Source organism: Neocloeon triangulifer, unplaced genomic scaffold (assembly GCF_031216515.1).
Source record: "Neocloeon triangulifer isolate White Clay Creek 2 clone unplaced genomic scaffold, ASM3121651v1 ptg000013l, whole genome shotgun sequence".
In the NCBI taxonomy this organism is placed as follows: Eukaryota; Metazoa; Arthropoda; class Insecta; order Ephemeroptera; family Baetidae; genus Neocloeon; species Neocloeon triangulifer.
In genome coordinates, this window is record NW_026775555.1 from 7,292,209 (window position 1) to 7,312,270 (window position 20,062).

At 36.3% G+C, this 20,062-nt stretch overlaps 1 protein-coding gene across 3 annotated transcripts in view; it reads left to right on the top strand.

Moving 5' to 3' along the window:
• The window catches only part of LOC132199000 (protein artichoke), a 94,638-nt gene that overhangs the window by 40,078 nt on the left and 34,498 nt on the right, over positions 1-20,062 (top strand). For 2 of the 3 annotated variants that reach the window (XM_059623369.1, XM_059623368.1), the window contains exon 2: positions 2,031-2,075. The exons of the other annotated variant lie outside the window; for it this stretch is intronic. The gene's annotated coding sequence lies outside the window, so the exon portion shown is untranslated. The remainder of the gene's footprint in view (positions 1-2,030; positions 2,076-20,062) is intronic. 3 annotated transcript variants of the gene reach the window in all.

Here is a 20,062-nt window from a genome sequence, read left to right on the forward strand (position 1 = left end):
GCAAAAATAGCTCTTTGATCAGAGTGAAAGGAGCCCGGGCCAATTTGCCGTGGACAGAATATTTATTGAAGCCCCGTCTGGAGTTTGGAGCACCTTTCCCTTTTTTTTCTTCCTCTATTCATTTACCGGCGAGAACCGAACAAACTTCAACATTTCCTGTGCAGAGAACCGCCACTTAAAAACTTTCCTGTCGAAAGCGGCCGGGTGGAGATTCGGAATAAAAAGTAGTAGTCCCGCTTCTGATTGCGAGTTTTCCACGCAATTCGCAAATGCGGCACTTATTCGCACAGCTCTCGAGGGCTAATTCAATTGTCCGGTTTTCAAGGCCTTTGTTCGCTCCTCTTCCATCAAGTCCTTTGTTTTAATTTCCACACTATTCCGAAACAAACTATTGCAAAGTTTTAGGAGGAAGGAAATAATTATTTAGCCCTGTGGATTCGCAAACAATAGGCCCGGCACAACCAGACGGATGATTACAAAATTCTTGCTTGTTGTCCTGTATTGTTTTTGTTTGCGTTTGGTCAACAGATGCGGCGCCAATATTAGCAGCTGAGCAGCGTAAATAATGCCGTCCTGTTTTACTGTAATTGACTGGCATATCCACAAAACCCGTTGATTGGAAATATCACTGCGTTGAACAAATAATACACAGAGCTTTCAAAACCGACAATCTGCAAATTAACTATTGAATCGTGGTAAACGTCGTGATGGAGACGGATTGTGAAATAAAATTGTTTTGTAAAATTCCTCTTTAAACCACAGATTTTGAAATCAATTACAAGTTAATTCAAAGTAAATTATAAATGAATGAAATTATTTATTAATTACCTTTTTTCAATTAAATTTTTAATTTTGAATCACCTTAAAACACACTTAAAGTCACCTATTATAAGGAATTTTATAAAATTTCAATGTTGAACATTTAGTCTATAATTAGTTTTAAATTTTTTTAAGCCTTTGACCTTTTCAAAGAATTTCAACTTCAATTTTAAATTTAATCATCACTACTTTAAAATAAAATCAAGTACTTTTTAATTAGTTTGAAATTGGAAAATAAATCACTCAATGAGCTGAATATTTGGCAAAATATAAAAACATATTTTGGAAAGTCTACTGATGTCGGCTCGGCCAATTCAATATAAAAGGAAATTAACCTAATAAAGAATTCACATTTTGAAATATCCAGCTCTAAAATATAGTTCCTTATATTCTCAGTGTCTAAATGGAGGATTCAAGAGCCTACCAACCTACTTTTTACTCCCAGAGCAGTGGAAATAAGATAATAAATTCCACCGAGGGTGAGAATGCACAGATGTTAACAATAACAAGCGAGAGGAGTATAAGGTGCCTCTGTGTATCCACAAGAGGGGTGTTTCGTTTTTCTGCTTCTTCTTCTTCTTCTTCCAGCCACCGTTGTTGTAACAGACTTAATGCCGCGGGATTACTCAGAGATGCACTTTAAACGCCATGGCTCAGCAAACTCTAAATTACTTCGCAGTGATTCAGTCGTGAGGTGCATTTTTAATCCGGTAAAAATGTAATCCTTTTTAGACACAAGAATTAAAAAGAGCTGCTCTTTTCCTTAAAAACAAAAATTCCGTGGGGAAATTGATGAGGAGATGTTTGTGAGTAAATGAGGTGGAAAGCATATTATATGGAATATAAATCGCCAGATTTTATTAGATTGGAAAAAGGAAACGAGAGCGAAGGCTCCGGTTTACCCCGCAGGGCTATAAAAATTTTGATGGCCCCCATTCGGCCGTCACTTTTATCCAGTAGATTATATTGTAACGCGCAGATTTTCAGATAAATAGATGCTTTCCCCCAAAAAGTCTGCAATAAAAGTCGTAACAAGCTGACGTTAGTGAAAATGTTCTCCGTTAAGATATTGCTTTTTAAATTGCATAAAAGACTATTTATAGTTAACTTCAAGCCTTTCAAGGAAGTGTTTTTGAAACTCAATTTTTTTAAGACCAAGTGCTATAATTTTCAAGTTTTATGTTCTAAAATATGAATTTCTTGTTTTCCAGGTACGTCTGTCGAGCTTTATAGCAGTTTCTGATTAGCTTGAAAAGGTAAAGTGCAAATTTAATCATTTTGGCATGGGTGAAAGACTTTTAAAAACATGGAATTGAAAAAAAAAGTAGCTGAAAGATGAATTTTCAAATAAAAATTGCGATGCCGAATACAGAAATGACAAGATGGAGTATATTTGGTATTATTTGAAGAAAAACACTTCAAAATGAAAGCTTTTTTTAAATTTTTGAATATAAATTCGCATAATTTTAGCAAATTTTGTTTTAAGAAACTTTTTGATTCACCATTTGACATAAAATTTATATTGCCGTAATGAAATAAACAGGTATTAAAAAACTTGCGCAGTTTTTCAGCAATCCTTACCAAAAACTCTCACAATCAGTCGTAGATTTTTCGCACACACGCTGAATGCAAATATATGGGATAGAAAATTTATAATGCAATAATTGTCAAAAGTTGCAATTTCCAATAATTGATTTAAATATGCGCTGATAATTAAAATTGCAATAATGAATTATTAGTCACGATTAAGTGAACTTTCCGGGAATCTCCCACCTGTGCAGGAAATTTCCCAAGAAATTCATTACCGCCCACACACGTTAATGGCTTTTCAAAGCACTAATGTAGCCTATAATGTGTCGAGTTACTCAATTTGCTCATCGGAAGCATTTCCAACAAGATGATGAACCGCTAAGAGGATTGCCGCTCTAATTAAAGCTAGCTGATAATAACCAGGCCGGATTCCAGCGAATATGTGAGAGGGTTCTAAATTTGATATGCACTATTGTGTCGGTTACGCTCGCGATTTCAGATTGGATTTTGGACAATTTGCACTCGGCGCTGATGAAGAGCGCGCCGGGCGAGATTTATTTTGGAATTTGCACCGAAATTGCTTTTTGCTCCGGGGCTCATTTTTAATTAACCCAGTCGCGCGCGGTGTGGTTTGGCTGCACACGTTGCACTCTTTCTGCTCCAACTGGCCCGGGTGTTGCTGAGAATTTAATAATTAAATGGACGTGTGTGTGGACCGAGCGGCGGCGCGACTGGAAATTTTAATCACCGCCGCCTCTCGTTCCGTGTGTTTTTGTTTGTTTCATTTCATTTCACAAAGAGCACCGGTTGGCAGGGGTGTTGCAAATCTGTGCGCCGCCGGCGGCTCGGTTTAATTCGCTGATCTGCCATTCTGTTTGTTATGGTGCTGAACTTTAAAAGCCGCGCCGACCAATGTCAGCAACAAACTGCGACCATATTGTAAGTTTTACGCAAACAATTCGGCTTTTGCTCTCAAACAGTTAAATGACACATCCCCCTGTGAATTTGTGAATGTTTTCATTATGAAATTGTTCAAAAAGAGGAGATTGTGCATTCAGGAAAAAAGGTATTTCACCTTATAATTTATGAAGGTTTGATATAATTAAAAATTAAAAACTGAACAAAATAATAAACAGGCCTAAATAAAAAAAAATTCCTCACTTTTTTTTCAAAAACACAATTCTTGTATTAACGTAACTAAAATCGACCTAGAGCTTCAGAAAATTGTTAATTTTTATAAAAAGCGACAGAAAATTGAAAGAGTCTATATTATATTTAGATAGGTTCAACTTGCACTGATAAAATAAATAATAGATTTAATTAATTTTTTTTTTAAAGCTTATAATTTATGGTTAAAAATATATTTCTCTCCATTTAACATTCAAAGTGAAATGCTTTTTAAAATGAAATTTTAAACATCACTATTAAAACTACCAAAAACTCATCACAAAGAAACACCATCATTACTTTTCATGTTCCTATAATAAGGAAACAATAAACACTTTACCCGGAATGAAAGGAAAAAATTCAATTTACCCAAGCAGCAAAAATACAATTTCCTTAAAACGTCCAAGAGCCAATTTCGCCGAGCGCGGGTAATTCGGCAAAACCGCCACCCGCCAAAATGTGTCCGTCGCAGGGCTAATTCCAAACACTGGCATAAGCTCAAATTGCTAATTAGCAGGCGGTGATATAAATTAAATTATTTACGAACGAGCAAAGCCGCTTTTGTGCTGACTCAAGTCGGAAGGCGTTGTGCCGAGCGCATACATTCGTCGGCGGCTTGTAATGAAAATTTAATTTCAGCCGTGGAAATGAGAAAATCTTTTTTTCATGAGGCCGCTCGCAGAAAAGGCAAAACAATTCCGCCGCTCGCTCGCTCGCTCTCTGCTCCCCGCACACGTCAACCTTTGTCGACGGCCACACCCTCCGAAGGACACTCTCGGCCGTGCTTTTATTCTGTAGCAGTTGCGGTTCGCCATTTCGCTAATGACGCCTCGTTTTTCCGCAGGCTCGAGGAAATTGTCTTTTCTCGCCGCCGCTGACAAGTTGGATCTTCATTTTTGGAAAGTGCTTTTCGCTGTTACGAAGAACAGCCGTCAAGTCAGAGATCCGCTTTTATTGCTCAACCTGCTGCCGCCGCCGTTTGAATGCATTTAAAAATTAAGATATTCTCCGGGAACAAAAAAAAACGTCTTTAGAGCTTGCCTATAATATAAAAATAAATACGGAGCAAATCGAGAAAAGTTTTTCAGAGGAAAGAAATGCTGAATGTATTTTAGGTTTGCCACATTGCGCAACGTGTTTCACTTAAAAGTAGAGTCGAGACAAAGAAAACGTTCATTTCTTATTCATACAAATTTTTTATATAATCAAATATATCAGTAAAACACACAGACCATCTTCTTTCTTGGCCTTTCTTATTTTCATATTCCTATTTCATTTTTATTACATTACAGCCAAATTGATACTAAAAAATGGCGCACACAAACCAGATCTTATTCAAAAGCACTTTCTGTAAACGAATTGAATTAAATGAACCAGAAATTTCGTACTAATTTTTCTCCGCGGTCATTGAGAAGGAGCTGGAAGATCTTATTTTGATTATTCTAAATATCAGGTTGTGTATTTTTAAGTCGTAATATAAATACTCTTAACTGGGGTATTTCAACGTAAATTCTCAAATTAACCTAAAATTTTGATCTAATAAAGCTAAATTATTTTCGGATTAATAATAAATGTTCCTTTTGAATATTTAGAAAATAATTTTGTTGCGAAAGTACACATCAATCTCTTCTTTGCCTGAATTTCTAGAAGGGAATTACTAAATTTATTATAATTTCATGCAATATAGAACTTTTGCGCATAATCAATCGAGAGCTGAGCGGCGTGTGAATTTAAATTACAAATGTGGGCATTTGCAGCTTTTCCGCGCTGAGAGAAAGAGCGAGAGAGCCGCAAAGAGAAGAGAGAATTTTGATAAATTACAAAGGCCGCCCGATTCAACTGGAATTATTCAAATGAGCCGCACTCGTCGGATGATTGGTGTTCGCCAACCCACGCTCAAAGGGAAACGATTTTTAACTCGGTAACTTAAAACGGTCCAAACATATATATTTTTGACCGGTACGATAAAAAGTGATAATGGGTCTGAGCAAAGTGCTCTTTCCACGTGAACAGCCAATTAAATTCTCTGCAATTGGACGAGAATCCTCTCCACTTATTGTGACTCGGAGAGTTATTAATAAGAAAAATTCTTTCTTAAACTCGGTCTTCTTAAATTAAATTCTCTGTGTGTATAAAAAGCATTCTACTTCGCGGTTCCCTTTTCACGCTCGACAGTCAAGTAAATAAACCATTGAGCTCTCTTTCTCCTTTATGATTATTATCATCATCATCATCATGAGAAGGAGGGCAGATTTGAAAGGGCTTCTTTCTGGCTCGTCTCTCATTTTCCGCTCTCTCTCTCTCTCTGCCTGTGTGTCCTAAAAGGAGGCCATAACATATGGCCGGGGCGTAATTGAAATTTTATTATACGGCAATTTTAATCATGCTCTCCATCCGTCCATTTATTCAAGCGGCCTGACAGCGCAAAGTGTGTAATAAAAATGGGCGATAGTGAGTGAGCATTATAATTTAAGGGCGCGCGCGGGACGAGAAGAAGAAAGGGCCACTGCGCTACTTCCATCCTTCTTTGGAGACATTGCGACGTGCTCTGTGTTTTGATGCCGCCAAATTATGCCGACGCGCATTTTGTATGAATTTTAATGCTGCGTAAATATTCATTCATCCCATCTTCGTTTGCATATTATTTCGCAGTTTGGCCCCCGCACTCGGCTCGGGGGAAATAAAGTATTAAAAGATTTTGAAGTGGAATTATTCAGCGCGGAAACTGGAGAAGATGCGAAATTGCGTGTTTCAATTTGGCCGGAATTGAATTTTGGAATGCGAGAAAGTTGAGCTCCAATTTCGTTTCCATCGATTCGATTTTGGTATGAAGGGAAGAGCAAAACAGACATAATTCAATTTTTTTCTCGGAAGATAATTCGTGGCTCCTTTTGTGCACGGAACGCATCCGCATCGACCGTTCGCAATCTTTCCTTCTCAATCGAAAACGGCTGCCTTTGTGCAGAAGTAAATTCACTATCTAGGGCCCGGAGGAACCAGACGAGAAAAGAGAGGAATGAATTTTGACACAATAGGCACAATAATTCCTGGAGACATTTTCATCAAGCGCGAGAAAATCTGGCGTGGCCTTTCTTATCGGCCGAGAAGCTCCGAGCAGCGCTCTCGTCATTTTTCACGCGGATGATGAGGAATATGAAATATATCAGCTCAGGAGCGAGTGCACGTTTTACGTAATAAGATAATTTCGCCCCATCCTATTTGACACCGGGGCGCAAAGTCCATGCAAAATATGCGCGCCTCATCTTTCATGCCGCCGCCTTTGCGAGATAAAACATGGCGCCTCCTTAAGCCCGCCAGGTCCTTTGCTTGTAAGAGGCGCTTTTTTCATTTAAAATTGCAGCCCGCGTCAAATATATTGTCGTGATTTTTCTCGCGAAACGAGTGTGTATAGATCAGTGTCGCACTGAAAACTCGATTTGGAAACGCGACCCTGCAAAACTTTTCGACTTCAAAGCAGCGATTCGCGCAGCGCCGGGGGTGGCTCGTGTCCTCCCGCGTGCCACACAGAGCACAAGCTCCATCCCGATGAGCCGACGGACGACGTGACGCGAGGCCAAAAGCACAGCACCGGCTTTGCTGACGAGTCTCCGCCGAGAATTGCCCCTGGCCTCTGGTATTATTCATAATCCGCAGTGGGTTTGTCGGTCGCGCAGCCCGAAAAGAGCAGCGAGAGTAACGAACATTGTCAATGCATATTTTAGTGTTTTTATTTTTAAATATTGCTAAAATATAAAAAAAAAACAGAAAGGAAGTTTGTTTCATTACATTAAATAATTTTTTTCAATCTAATTTTGTATGTATTGCCGTTGCCTTGATTGGTTTTTGTTTATTAAAATAAGGAAATATTTTAAATTTTATTTGTTTATTTGAAAAATATATGAGTAAATTAAATTTAATAATTTTACTGTGATGATTTTGAATTTTATTTGTTCATTAATTTTTTTTTTATCTCCATTCAATACATTGAAATACACATCTTGCATCAAGTCAATATACCGCAAAATACAAAAATTAATTCAAAATAAATTAATCACTAAAAACATTTATATTATAAATGATAAAAAAATAAATGTACGCAAGAGTTACCAATAAAAAAAAAATTAATTTTATGAACTTCAACACTCATCGCAATGAGTAATTACATTGTCGTGACGCCTTATACGTCAATACAGAATTTATAATTAATTAAAAAATCAAATAGAATGTAAATTTCAATAGTCAAATTCTTAAGAAAATTTATTTCCATATATTATGGCGTGTTACTTTTTAATTTTGATACATTTGCACAGTAAAATTGATTTAATGCACTAAAAGATCTCCTCAAATTGGTTCGTGTGTTTAGAATTGCATTCAAATATCTTTCACCGGTTATACAAAAATTCATAAAAGAGAAAACATTTAAATAGCTTTTTTTTTAATTTTGCAACGTTTATGATATCATTTCCTAAACTATTTTTCACAGTCAATTGCAGTAAATGAAAGTTGAAATAAATAATTTCTCTGTCTTATAATTCTATAAATACAATTATAAGATTGGTAATTAAAAAATTGGAGTGTTTTTAACTGTTTTAAAGTTTTAAACCATATAAATTTTTTACATAATTAATTGGGCACTCTAAATAAATTAATCGGATGACAAGAATAAACCCCTTTATTTTCAGCTGATTATGCAAAACCTTACAATAATTATTCAGAGGGACCGAACTCGTAAGTTGGAATAATAAGCCGTGGACTGTTTGCACTTTATTAGTCGGCTGCTAATTGTTGTCAGCGGTCCGTTGCGTGACAAAAGCTAACGACTCGTGTTTGTTTTCAGCGTGTCATGTGCGCGTGGACGGCCGAAATTATGAGCGCGTGTGTGTGGAATGTGCACTTTGGCGTGGGCTGCGGATAGATTTATGTAGAACGCATAGAAAGGCTCTGGAATTGAAACTGGCGGGAAGGATTAATTCCGAATGCAAACAGCGGCGACGTCAGCCTGCCTGGAGTTTGAATCAGATTTGCACAATTGCTTTTAGTGCTTTGAGAGAGGATTTGCAAGCCGTGCGTATTATAAAACACTGCGCGTTGATTTCACAAGTACCTGCCAGCCACGGATGTTTGCTTTTCAAACACGAGAGTCCCGTCTGAAAATAGTGAACTTTTCCCAGTGCTGGTTTGTATTTCTTTATAATCCTTTGATAATGTAGACGGAACGGTTTCTCTGTGGGAAATTATCCTTTTCATATCCTGACGAAAATGTGTAAAATAAGGTGCTTTATTTTAAATCTTAAGTCGCCAAAAAACGTAGCCTATCAATTATTAATTATAATTTATATTAATATTTTTAACGGAAAAAAGCCAGAATAAAATATCAAAACTTGAGAGGTCTTGTTAAAATTATCTGTAGTAATTTTCTTATTAAAATTTGAATTAAATTAAAATGCAAATAAGAAAAAAAGAAAATGATTCGCAATTTTAAATTCGGAACTGAAAAGTTGATTAAAGCAGAGGGCAGGAGTTCGGTGATTAGAGTTTCAAACTGATAAGCTTTGCCGCCACATTTATTTATTTAATTATTCTCCATTCAGTTGCATTTGAAAGTAAAACCAGACGGACTTGAAATTTTAATTTAGATGCTGCAATTTAAAAAAAAATCACGTTTTTCAGCTGTAAATACAAAATGAATAAATTGAATTTAATTTTAGGAAAAAGCAACCATTAAATTATATATTAATTTAAAAATAAATTTAAAAGCACGACCAAAGTGCAATTATTATTCATCATCCCTCACAAAATTAAAAAAAGTGCTCATTAATTTGCAAAAAAAAGGTGCAGATACAGCCGTAATTCACACCGCACATCCACTTGATTAATGCTTTTGAAAAAAATTGTGCGCATAGCATTCATAAATATTTATGAGGCGCGTAATTATCGCTTGATAAAAAGCGGCGGCATGTCCCATTGAGTGGCTCGTACGTGCAGCCGCGGATGGCCACGGGGAAAAAACGGACGCATTTCGCAACGGACGCATGACGTAATCACACATTCACCGGCGCCGGGTCCAAATGATGACATCGGAGCATCAGTGGAGCGGCAGGATGCGCTGGAGGATCATTTATTTTTTGCGCTCGGCGTGTTTTTGTTTGCGGCTCTATTCTCGATCCCATCGGCCCAATACAACAGAAATAAAGGGACGAGCCGCCGCCGGCCGCCCGATTCAATCTGCTCAAGGAAAACAATCTGTCGCCGGGGCTGAGAGAAAGAGGAAAAAGACCGAAATTCTCAGGAAGATAAAAAAAAAACACGGCGCAGTATTTTCTGCAGATGCGTGTGCGACGCATTAATCTTGATCTGGGGCTCATCTGGCGCGCCGACCGGAATTATCCTTCAGAACGTGCTGATTATCTCCATGGACTCTTATTTCCATGCAAATATATTTACTGAAAATAAAAAAAATTAAACATGAATCTTGCTGAAGGAATACAATTTTTAACAATTAAATTTACGTCATTTCTGTTATTAAAAGTTTGTTAATTTTTCCTCAAATTTGCCATATTTTGAGAGGAATAAAAACAAATACAGTCTGGAATTTCTAGGGCTTGAAATTTTAAATCTTTTTTTTTTTAAATGTTTATATCCTTTTGCTATTTGAATAGAATTTAAATTTTCTTTTCTTTTTAGAAATCCTGCATCGTCAGGGGTCCGCAGGGTACACAAATTTTCAGCGAAAGCTGTTTTTGTGCGCGGTGCGACGCATTAATCTCGATCTGGGCCCATCTGGCCGAAATTATTCTGCTGAGCTTGCTGCTTATCTCCGTGCACTCGGCTGCGGCGGCGGCGGGTGTTTTATTTCCTTTTAAGAACATTATAATTAGGGTCAAGTGGCGCGGGCGGGTGCCAGGGCGGGCGCGTCGCGTCTTTAAAAGGACACCGCAGCACAATTACTTTCCTCTTCGCTGATTTTGTTTTATCCTAGGGGCCCGTAACTTTGACGGGTGTTGCCACTTTCCATCCGGCCGACTTTTCCGCCACGCTCGCAGAACATGAGCCAGCCAGTCAGAGTTTGTTGAATTTCGTCACTTCATCCGCGAAAAGCACTCCAAAGAACGAGAAATGTCAGAGAAAGATCAAACTTTCACTTTTATTTTGAGTTGTGAATATGTTTCTGAATTAAGAGCAGAGATGATAAAATATTTCGCATTGTTTAAATTTAGTTGGTTGAAAGGCTTAATAAACAATATTGATCTTCACTGAGGTCTTCTAGAATGTTAAAAGGTGAACAAAACATACAAATATTTTATTAACTGTTAAGTCTTATTGTTATCATTAAATATTAATTACTAATATTATTATTTATTTACAATTATTTAAAATATTTAAATAATAATTTTAGCATACATTTTTTTAAATTTTTTATTTTATTGTGCCTTTAAATCTTCAGTTTAATTTAAAATACATAATAATTCACATTTTAAAAAATAATTTACTAGGGTTTGCTAATGAAAGGTAAAGTATTTAAAATCTTTGAGTTAATCATTATCCCTTACTTTCTTTAGAATTGATTCTTGTAAAGATTTACTAAACACCAGGGCTTGATATGATATTATGTAGTAATTCAATCTAATTAATAATTAATTTAAAATAAATAAATAAAATAATAATTAAACTTTTGCCTTAATTTCATAGATTTGTTGCGGAAGATTTTTGAAGTTGATTTTCAATGAATATTTTCGTGACTTAAAATCATTAGTTTCCTAGTAGAGTCTCAAATGAAAAAATGAATTTTTGAAAAAAAAATTAACTCGTGTTGCACGACTGGCGTTTGCTAATAAATCTATCCTTCCAAAAATACATTTTCCTAAATAATGATAGAATGGTCACAAATTTCCTTGTAAGTCGATTAAATTAATTGATAAATGGGACGGAAATTGAATCTTATTGTGATTAATTTTGTACAATTTTTCCATGCGTATCTTTCCTTTGGAATAACGAAACGCCAACATTGAACAAAATCAATTTTCCCAAAACGCCTCCGCACACATGTATTCTTTTGTGACTTCGTGACACGTGATTCATTGAAATTCGCAGAAAAGTGTTTCATGGAGTGATAATTTTTTTTTGCAGTCGAGCCCTAAAACGCTCGATAGCGACACAAAAAAGGCGTGGTCAGCGTGCATGAAAGGTAAAATACTGACCACATCATTTTCCCCTCGACGCACGTCTTTAGTGAAAAATTTTCAAGTATAGTGAAAGAAAGCGCGGCTGTCGCTCTGATTTAGAGGCGAAAATCGGCGAGGGGCAAAAAAGTTTGACCACGCGCAAGGAAGAAAGTGGGGATAAAACATCTCATACGGTCTCTCTCTCTCGTCGCCACCTTTGGGGCATAAGTGGCCGGGCATTTTTAGTACAAAACCCGTGTAGATTTATTACGAGGGCTTATTGATTGGAACTGGCGGCGGCTTTGTGCCTGCTAAACCACGCAATTTCTCTTCGCAAAATGGTGCCCTTTGAGCAGCGAAATTCGACGGTGAGTAATGCGAGCGAGCAACAGCCAGTCCTCGCTCGCTCACACGGTCCACAGGATTTCATGCATCAACTGCTGAAATTCCGACTCAATTTTCATTCGATTCAATCGCAACGATTGATCAGAAGTCAGGTAAAGGGGAATTTTTTTCAAATAACGGTTCATCCTAAGCTTGCGAGTGAATTTTGAATTTTTTATAGCTGTCAATTGCTAGGGGGCATGAATTGTAAAATTCTCGCTAAATTAAAAAAAAATGTTATTCAAATTCATTGTCACCATTATACATCGACATCGGAATTTAATGTTCATGAAATCCTAAAAGAAATTAAAAATTAAACAAAAATCCTGGATGATTCTAAAGATAATGATTTTTTTAATGGTTTAATTATTGAAGCATGAATTCAAAATTTTTCTGAGCGGAGGCAATCATAGCGTCTGTCTTCAGGTAATAAAGGCTGCTTGGGAAACTCTGAAATTACGAAGTTTTATATTTTGAGGTTGTATTTATAATAATATTTCATATTTTATCAATTCCAAAGCTATGCAAATTCTAAATTTTTAAACAACTTCCAAATCATAATGCCATTGTTAAAACTTAACTTATTAATAAATAGGATTATTAAAAAAATTAGTACTTAAATATTAATTTTTTTTTGCAAACGAAGGTGCCAAATTTTTTTTTTTTTATGTAAAAATTGCCAGAGATATATTTTTCAATCAATTTGATAGTCATAATTTTTTTTTTAATTTGCTGAATGTTTCCGACCTTTCATATTTGAAGCGAAAAGTCCCCAGATTTGAACAGAGAGCAAATCTTTGTCAAACAGTAGCATTGGGTGGAACACAATATCCATTTCATTGTGCGAGCGAGCACTGATTTATCTTTATTTTTTTTTGTTTAACCAGCTCTCGTCGCGAAACAAGGCAGCAGATAATTGCGAGTCTTTTAATGGGCGCCCGTCGTTTGCCCTGTGTTTGCTGTTCCGTGTGCCCTGGAAATCCACACACAGCTCGATGCACGAGCAATCGGGCGGCCTTGTTATTTCAAGTACGGCGGATGCTGATTGCAAAAGCCGGTGCCAAAAACTCCACGGAGGAGGCATTGTGCAAAATATATCCGATTTCGACAAGCAGATGAGAGGCTGGATCCCGGCTTTTCTGATTTTTTTCTCCTTCTTTTTGGTAAACACACACACGCATAGTATCCTCTTTTCGGTGTGCTGGCGGGTATTGTGCTTAAGGAGATGTTATAAATTATTCACGAACCGCACATTTCGGTGCAACTCGGGACGACTCCATCCTCTCTTCCCTCTCCAGGGATAATCTCGCTTGGAAATCCTGTTTCAAGTGCGTGAGACATGATTTTCAGTAGCTGCTGAATTTTTCAGAGGATATATTCACTTTCCAAGCGGCACCGGAAATTAATTATTCGTTACTTAAGTGGATAAAATAATAATGCAGTTTAAAATTCACTCTAGAGAAATAAATTTCAAAATTATTCAACAGCATTTGTGAGACTCTGCGGATGAATTCCTCGTTGATTGCAAAACCTTTGCATTCATTCCTGTATATATTTTTTTATTCCAAAAAGCCAACACCGGTTTAGAATTTTGAAGTTCTATTTGAAAGGTATGAATGGAGAGCGGCGGTTGCTGATTAAATGCAGCAGTTTTCCGCAGCAAATCGATCTGCTGCAGATGACAGCTTACGTTCGCCATCGACGTTTTTCAATCAAAAAGTTTGTAAAATTCAAGCTACGTTTTTTCCAGCTGAGCGTTTGGGTGATTAACTGCTCTTTTCCCCCATTTAAAGCTTTCAATCAAAGACTTGATTAGACTGAATTCAAAAATAAGTCGCGCAGTAAATTATTTATAGATTCATAAAAAAAAATATATATCAACTTTCGCATTTTAAAAGGAGAGAAGAATCAAACAAATATTTTAAATTTGTTTACCCTTCAGCGCATTGAAGCAAATTTAGATTTAATCTTTTTTTCTTAGGTAATGCAAATAATCTATTGCAGCATACGAAGAGTGAGTTTTTATATACATTTCATATTTATTTTTCTTCAAGATTGTCAATTTGCAGTAATTTTGAGTTTACAAGTTATTAAATAAGTTTGTTGCATTCAATTATATATAAAATTATAGCTATATTGTGAATTTTACCTTAAATTAGAAAAAGCAAATTTGAAATAAATTTGATAAAGCTAAATTAGTTTGTATAAGAATTAGCCAATTTAAGATAAAAAAGAAAAAGTTAATTTACGTTGCAAAAGAAAAAGCCAAATTAAGATAGGGAAGAAAAAGCTTTAATATGGATTCAATTTAAAGAAAGTTAGTTGTTGGAAATAGATAATTTCAATTAAATTAAAGACCAAATAAGAAAAAGCCAAAATTGATGTATACAAACATGCTTAATTAAAATAAATTTAAAAAAATTATTGTTAAATCAAAAATATATAATTTGAGATAAAGTAGAAAAAGTCAATTTACCTTAAATTAGAAAAAGCAAATTTGAAATAAATTTGATAAAGCTAAATTAGTTTGTAAAAGAATAAGCCAACTTGAGATAAAAAAGAAAAAGTCTATTTTAGACAAATTAGAAAATTCAAAAATATATTTTAATACTTAAAATAATATCAATAATACATAAAAGGCTGTACTTTAAAAATAATAATTATTTCAATTATAAAACTTAAAATATGCCACCTTAAAATGCCCTTAACAAGTATTCTATTTTCTTTTAACGGTCGTCCAGGATTATGAGGGTATACTTTAAAATTTTTACATCGAGGACATTAAACTGTTATTTTTACAAGCTCAACATGTTTCCTCTTCTTATTATGGTGGCTCAGCATGCAAGCAAACAGTCTCATTTTGTAGTCATACGTTGTTGGGAATAATTACACACGACGGTTCATTTTAATATACAAGCATATTTTTATTTTCTTTCTCTCTGCACGACGAGTATCTCACAGCATGTAAGAGCAAAAATTACGCGGCTCCTAAATAAAAATTCTGCTACGCTTTTTGCATACAGACCCAGAGGGATTGTTTCTCTCTCGTCCACACTTTAATAAAAGAGAAGAAAAAGCTGCCAGATCTGCGGTCCTTCGGGAGCCGAATATGGCTTTGGAACGAATTTTGCACGCATACTTCCTGCATGTGCCGAGGGAATTTAATAATCCTTCCCGGGACGAGTTTCCGATTCGATGAGACTAAACGGACGGAGCGTTGTTTGCGTGAAGAACTGAAGCGTAATGGAAATTCTCGGAATTCTGATTGGGTATAATTGGCCAATCTGAATTCTTTGAACCGTTCGAAAGTGGACAGACAGATTTCCCGAGAGATTTCTTAATGCATTTCAAATCGAGCCGGCTTTTCTTCTAATTCGTTTTTGCTGAAAGCTGCTCGTAATTAAAATCCTTTTTGTCTGCTTTCTTCCTTCTATTGCTGCTTTTGCTTCAATATTGTTTCAATCTCCCATGATATTGTGTATTTTATAATAAATAGTTGGCTAGAAGAGTGAATCGGGTGAAGCAAAAGGCTGTAATTAAGGACTCCTTATTGCAATGCTAAGAGTACCAAAGAGGTTTTTTTGATCTCCCATATGCCCAATGTAAAATTTTTGCCCCATGAATCCCCAATTTTTTTCTGCCAATCTGTTTAGGGTCATTCAATTATCATCTTGTGCAATTTTTAGCAAAAAATTTCGGGCAGATTTTTTTTAATCGCCAAAAACAAAAATGTCCATAAAACGCCATGTTAAATTTCAAAAAATCATATTTCAAGATTAATCCGCGCGACCCCCCATTTTTCTTTGTGCAATCAACTCCACTGGTGGGTAGGAATTTATAAAAAAATCAGGGTCCAAAAATTTCGGGCCGATTTTCCGCAAACAGGAGTTGTAGATGTCAATAAGGAGGCCTTAAAATTTTATCGCTCGCCAGCACAAAGTTAATGGTGCAGAAGAAAAGTGCCAGCGGGAGCGATTTAATTTTCCTGTCTGCGTCCACTTCTGTTCGAAGCACTTTTAAATTGCGTCTGTGGAAAATGGTCAATCTAGAAAAAACACAGACCGCTGGTCGTGATATATAAAACTGATTACTTCTGATAGAGAAGGATCTGGTTCTAATGCTTACAAAGGGCTCGGCAACTTATCCAGACAATCCAATTTTTATTGAGATTCTGATAACATAAGTTTAAAATTTAATTCTTTTTAGTAAATTATTTTTTAATACAAATTATCAAAGTTATTAAATAACAAAGTTTCCTTTAGTAGCAGATAAAATCTAACGATGTTAACAAGGCGTCAATTTAGACAATTTTGAAAGTTAGTGTAATAATTTTCTAAAATACTTTAAATTTGACACGCATATCATTTTAATTTTCCAAGGCCTTTTAAGACAAATAATTAAAATTATTATTGTTTATTATGTGAATTTCAAATCAGGTAGAAAATAATTTCAATTTTTATATGATGAGCCCACTCGGAACAGGCAGAGCTGACTGAATTACTGAAATCAATTGGATCATTTTGCCACGAGTTCTACAAGCAAAGTTTTTGCAGAACATTCCGTCAGTCGGTTCACCTACCTTTCTTCTCACACAAGTTAGGCCAGGCGTAAAGTCTACTTATCTGCATGACTAACAGTGGCAACAGCCGTGTCTGACGGAAGGTCTCTTCCAACTTTTGATTCCCGGTGAATCTATTTCAATTCAACGATCAAGTAACTCGAAGATAAAAAGATACGGTTAATGGAGACCTATTTTATTTAACGTGGTTTTCCTGCACAATATTTGTTGATAATAATAATGCAGTTCAAGAACCAATAAAGAAAAATAAGAATAATTTTAAATTATACGGAATATTCAGAAAAATTTCTTGAATTTCAAGCCTACATTTTGAAGTATTAATTTATTGAAATTGCCAAACAGTGAAAATAAGAAAATATAAAGATAAAAATAGTATTAAAAAATATTCAAAAATTTTAACTTTAGAAATTGTGTTAAATGGTTTTTCTCTCTCACAATTTATAATTAAGTACTACTAAATTTTCAAATTCAGAATGTATAAAAAAACATATATTTTGCACTTTGGGAAAATAATTTAATTGAAAATACTTGAATTGGAACCATTTTTGTCACACGCGCTTTCATTATCTGTACAGTAGATTAAGAGGATCGCATTGATTTCGCACTTTCCAGCAGCAGCGCGTACATTTATGCATGTATAGCCGTAATGGGACTTTGTATAATTCTCTCTCTAGAGTGCTTCGCAGTCGGTTAAAATGAGTGCACATTTCCATTTGCGTAAATTACACCCGGAACACAACAACAAAGTCGATGGTGCCGTGCAAAAAATATTGTGTGGAATACAGGGGACCGTGAGAGGAATGGGAAAAGCGGGGCTCGCAGGTGCGGCAACGAATTGGAGTGCGTGTGCCGTTATGCAACCGGGCGTGCGGGCAGGAAATACGGCACAGTATCGCGCGCGCCTGCCAGTTAACAAAAACACACACTCGTCGGTTGTTCTGGGCGCAACAATAACAAACAACATTAAGCCAGCGCAGGCCGACGACTATTGATCTTTAGTTGTCACACCTCGGTGGCCGAGCGACGCCAACTTTGCTCATGCATACATTTATTTACGAGGCCGGATGAGCAGCACGTACGCGATATTAATACTTTGGCCACCTTGGCTAAGCGTGTAACTCTGTCGCACACACGGTGTCAAACCGCTCCCTCAAGGGTAATTAACCGACTCATTCGTCTTAATTTGCATCCGCCGGCCAAAAATGAATGTTTTGCCCCGAAACTCGGCAGCGGCGCTGTTTTGTCGGCTAAAAGGGAGAGTGTCGTTGTGCCTCGGGCGAAAAGTTGCCACCCAACTTTTAAAGTTTTGATGGCACCTCTTTACCTGCGAGAAATGAATTTTGCATGGCACCGGTGTGCGAGAGAGAGAGATGAAATGGAATTTTTAGTTAATTGCCTCGCAGGAGCCAAAGTGCTGGGGAGCTCGCAAGTGCTGAGCAAAAATCGCTCGAGCCGGCGTTAATTGAAACTTTCGTTTTTGCTGATTAAAATTTCCCACGCAGTTTCATACGTGTTTACTTGTGCAAGGGAAATTAATTATTTCCACCGAGCAGAGTTTGCTCTGTGAAGCCAATTTAGAATTTTAATAAAAAAATTAAATTGCCAATTATGTTGCTATTTCTTTAAATCAAAATATTTCATTTTTTTAAACTAAATTAGAAATAAAATAATTATATGAATCAGCAGAAAAATTTGGATAATTTTGAAAACTGGATTTAATTATAATTTTAAGAATTCCACTGACTCTGAAACAAAACCGAAACCACGATTCAAAACTTTTTAACTCTTTTGCGGTCTGTGCTTACAACACGGATATATCTGCAATTATCGATCCCGTCGTCCTTTGGTAAAACCACCTTGTTTTTGGTCTCGCTCAGCACCACCGGGTTCGAATATACATGTTGGTTCGAATATGACGCGACGCATAAATGGCAGTGACAGCCTTTCGCGGGATAAATAACTGCGGGCGCTACAAGCGGCGAAAGAGTTGCGTTTCGCCCACAAATATCCCGAAAACACACAGCGCGGGCAAAAACACATGCACGCGTGGCCGTACATTTCAGGCCATAATTTTCCGGCTGCTTTCATGTTTCAAAAGGTTAATGTTCCGTATATTCATGATGATATTTGCATAACTCCTGGAGATAGCGGCGTGTACTGTGAATTCGAAAGACGGGGAGAAAAATAATATATATAAAAAATAAAAAGGAGAGAAAAATAAAAGAATCGACGGCATTTCGGGGCAAGTCCGTGATAAAAGCTAGCGGGCACGGCAATAAAAGTGGGCCTTTTGTTGTGTATTGCATATCAGCGAGTGATGTATTTTATGAATTCCTCTGGCCGTGTGACCTTCCTCTCGTTTTCCCTTGTCAGTATGACGTTGCCACCGGAATCGCGGCCATAAAATGCGGATCCGTTTCGCGGCATGAGAGAAAAAAAATGTTATTTCGGGAACGAGAGAAAGCCATAAATTCAAGAAAAATCCCTTTCTTGTACTTACACAAGTGAAATTTGTCCACGGATTGCTGGAAAGGCAGTAAATTTTCCTCCTTTCGTGCTTGAACAGGCTGACAAAAAATCAACCGCGGCGTTCAAGTACCGCTCCGAACCGAAAAAAAAATATTAATACAATAAAATGCATGTCGGCAACACATAGCACGGTTGGGCAAATCACGACATTCAGGGAAACGATGTAAAAAATGTATATACTTGAGTAACGATTGGCCAGGATTCTTATTTTCATCTCGTGAGAACGACTTCTTGCTTGCTCTTCAGTCGGTTTTATTCAGAGTCTGTGGAGGGAAAATTGATTAAATCGCGACTGAAGGGCCCACTTCTTCTGTGAGAAGAAAAAAACGTGCCCCCGCCTGTTGAAGTGGATTTCACGCGTTGGTATCCGAACGAAAAGTTGTTGCCGAAGCGACAACTTTCTTTCCACGTCAATTTCTGTTGAGATAGGTTTCGCTCTGGATCAAGTTTTAATTCGCGGTAAAAGTTTGCAAGCTCCTTAGCAAACAAAGTTGCTTTGGTAAATCCGACACACATCAGTGGGGTGCCCTGTCAAAGGGGATGAAGTGAAATAACGTGGCACTTGTGTTGAAGACCATGTCATATTATAAAAAACTGTTTGAATTTTAACTTAATATTGATTTAAATTTAAGATTAATATTTAATTAATAACTGTTTGATTTCAAATTTAAGTTTTTTTTGTTATTTTAATATTTTATTATGTTTTATGGTTATATGATTTATTTTCTTAAATTATTGGATTAAATTAAGTAAAAGATACTGATCTAAGTGGAAGGTACTTTGAAAGAAACTTTTTTAAGTCTCCTTCACCCCATAATGAACAGAGTTATTAGTAACAATCTTTTATGCAAATGTTGTTTGGAAATGAAAAAGAACCTGGAAATTTGTATTT